At 34.9% G+C, this 3,166-nt stretch overlaps 1 pseudogene; it reads left to right on the plus strand.

Annotated features, from left to right (window-relative positions):
- The first annotated feature begins 2,128 nt into the window (after window positions 1–2,128).
- LOC100719814 (transcription initiation protein SPT3 homolog) lies at window positions 2,129–2,756 on the plus strand (annotated as a pseudogene).
- The last annotated feature ends 410 nt before the right edge of the window (window positions 2,757–3,166 follow it).

Here is a 3,166-nt window from a genome sequence, read left to right on the forward strand (position 1 = left end):
AATTTCCAATGTTTTTCTCTTTAGCTGTAAAAGGTATGTATGCTTCATGCATACAACCGATATTAATGGTTATCTTTGGACAAGGCCACCCAAAACTCATACATCGCTAGATTTGTTGACATGACTGTACCTAGGGAGGAACTGTAATCACAGCAGTAAGAGGCAATTCAGGGGCTTGTCAGGACCACCTGGTGTTAGGTTGTTTAGGATAGGCTAGGGATGCTCCCAGGAAGCAGGAGAAGGGAAGTTCTTTGATTAGACATCTTAAGAATAGAGTGGGCTAACGTTAGAAGTGACAAAGAAGTCAAAGTCCTTTTTGTCCTTTTGTGATTTCCACAGTGTTTTTATTTTTGTCTGTGCTCAGATGTGTTTACAAAGTGCTCTTGTGTTTGTCTTGCTTCCTTGTGGTCACAGGCGAGGTTCACACGTGGTCAGAGTTGTGTGAGATTGTTTATGTTCATTGGGAGAACAGGAAGGTCCAGTCATTTGAGCCAGTCCAGCTCCCAGCTGTGGACCTATTTATTGTTTCTCACTTGGAGTATGTGGAAAAAAAAACAAAAAACAAAAAAACAACAACAACAACAACAAAAAAACCACAAAGAAAAACAACAAATAAACAAGGTTTGCCTAAGATCAGAAAATTAGATTTTTATTGCAAGTTATTTTAGTATTTTTGTCCCAGACTTATATTTCCATTAAAATAATAATATTTTTATCAGACAAATTCTCTAAAATTTTGCATGCTGTTTTTTTTATTTAGCAAGCTTTCAAGAACATTATTCTTATGTCACAAAATATTTTTCTATGATATGATTTTTTAATGGGAAGCATTCCATAAAATAAAATCCTAGAACTTACTTTACTCCATTATTGCTAAATATTTACATGGTTTGAAGTTTTGCTATTTTAACTAATGATAGAGTAGATCGCCTTTGCAACATCTGATAATACTTGTAATAAATTCCTAGAAGTATTATTACTAGATCATAGACCAGCCACATTTTGAAACTTGAAATATTTAAATTGTCAGACAATGGCTTCTGTCTGCCAGTCAGAAGAAAATCATCAGACACTGATTTAAAGTGATCGTCGTGGAGATCTTCCTTGCTGACTTTTGTCTTAGTCATAAGCCCGAAAAAGGACAAATAATGATAAAGACAAAATTACGTGGTTGTAGAAAATCTCATTTGTAGATGTAATAACTGATTTCAAGAGAGTTATTTTCCATTGTGTGAAAATAAGAAAATTAGAAAGTTTCAGCCTCATTAAAACATCAAACTAGAAATAAGAATGGAAAATCCTTTGATGTCCTTCCTTCTCCTCCCCTTGGAGTATCATACTGACCACTTTTCTGTCCATTTGGCTATTAGGAGAGAAGGTGTCCTTGGTCCAAAGCAGAGGGCAGTGGGGATTTGATTCATCAAAAAAAATAAGAGTACATGCTGGATGAGGTTGAATAGGAAAGTGGAGTCTTGTTTCTTGCAATAGATAAACTATTTTTTCTTGAGTTTGTAAGTATAATGCATAAATTGGTAAAATTTTGATATTCACTTGTTCCAATATCCATTAAACCATACTTGATCAAAATGAAAATGACTAAATTTAGTTGAGTAATGTTTTTACACCCTTATTTGTAAATCAAGTTGGTGTATAATTACATTGTCTTTTTTGAGAAAACTTTCCAGAAGATTTGGACAACTTCCACTTTCATTTCTCTCAGACAGCTTTTATAAAATACAGATTAAAGAATGGTTTGTGCTTTCATAGTTTGATCATTTTTTCATGCCTGTATTTTGTAATCTGAGCAAGTGCTTTGAAGATAACAATATGTAATATATTAACCATTGCTAATCTCCTATTGTTTTATTTTGAAATTCTGTATCATTTTTACTCTCTTTTCATTTTAAAATTAAATAATTATAGATGCTCTCTTCTATGGCCTTTTAACCCATTTCCTTTGCTTTTCCTTCTTCCTCATCATCTCTTACCTGTGGAAGAATTCATTATGTGGTCAAATTCTTTAAAGGTTACTGAGTTTTGGGGCTGTTGATTTATTCTTGAAATAATTTTAATAATTGATATGTTAAGGTTTCATTTTATTTAAATTAAAAAATGAAGTAGGGCCCCTTCCTCGTCCATGCGGGACGTGAGCCGTGCCTACAGTGTCCTTAGGCAGAGATGAATAATACTGCAGCTAGCCCAATGTCTACCTCCATTTCGAGTAGTGGAAGAAGTACAGGGAAGTCGGTCAGCTTTGTGGCAGAGTTGCAAAGTGTGATGTATTCGTTAGGTGATGCTTGGAGACCTCTTCATGAAACAGCAGTTTTGGTAGAAGATGTGGTACACACTCAATTAATTAATCTGTTACAGCAAGCTGCTGAAATTCTCAGCTGAGGGGAGCAAGGGTAATCTCTGCAGAAGATCTTCTGTTTTTGATGCGCAAAGATAAGAAAAAACTTAGAAGACTGCTGAAATATCTGTTCATGCGAGACTACAAATCAAAGATTATCAAAGGCATAGATGAGGATGAACTTCTGGAAGACAAAATGAGTGGTAGCAGTGTGAACAAAAGACAAAAAATTGATCAAGACTTTCTCAGCTCTATTGACCAGACTGGAGAACTTTTAGCAATGTTTGAAGATGACAAGATTGATGAAGTTAAACAAGAAAGAATGGAGGACACCCATGCAGCCAGGATAGCACAACTCAAGACACTGAAGAAAGAGGACTTCCAGAGCTACCCCAGAAAGTGTTGAAGAATCATTGGATAAATGCCTTTGAAGTGAGTGGGGGAGTGTTTGAGGGAGGTTAAAGGCAATATGTCTTTTTCTGTAGTAAATTTAAAAAATTTAAATGTTAATGGTATTTTAAAATCACACCGTGTACATCAGTAATCGTTTCTCTCTGATGCACTTTGAGATTGTGACTTTTTATTAGCGCCATTTAGATTTCTAGGAAGAAGCAGATTGGGACAGTTTAAGAGAAATGACCCACCTTGCCAGCTGCATTTATGTTAAAATATAAAAAGATCACGAAATATTTAAAAGCCTGTTGGAATTACTGTTCATCATGTACTTTTTTATATCCATCATGTACTTTTTCGAAGTGTGATAGATTAAGTGTGACTAGTGCTTCCTAATCTTCTTGGAGTTAGGACAGTACTATT

Source organism: Cavia porcellus, unplaced genomic scaffold (genome assembly GCF_034190915.1).
Source record: "Cavia porcellus strain 051 isolate PalLab524CR breed Dunkin Hartley unplaced genomic scaffold, mCavPor4.1 scaffold_14, whole genome shotgun sequence".
Taxonomy (NCBI): Eukaryota; Metazoa; Chordata; class Mammalia; order Rodentia; family Caviidae; genus Cavia; species Cavia porcellus.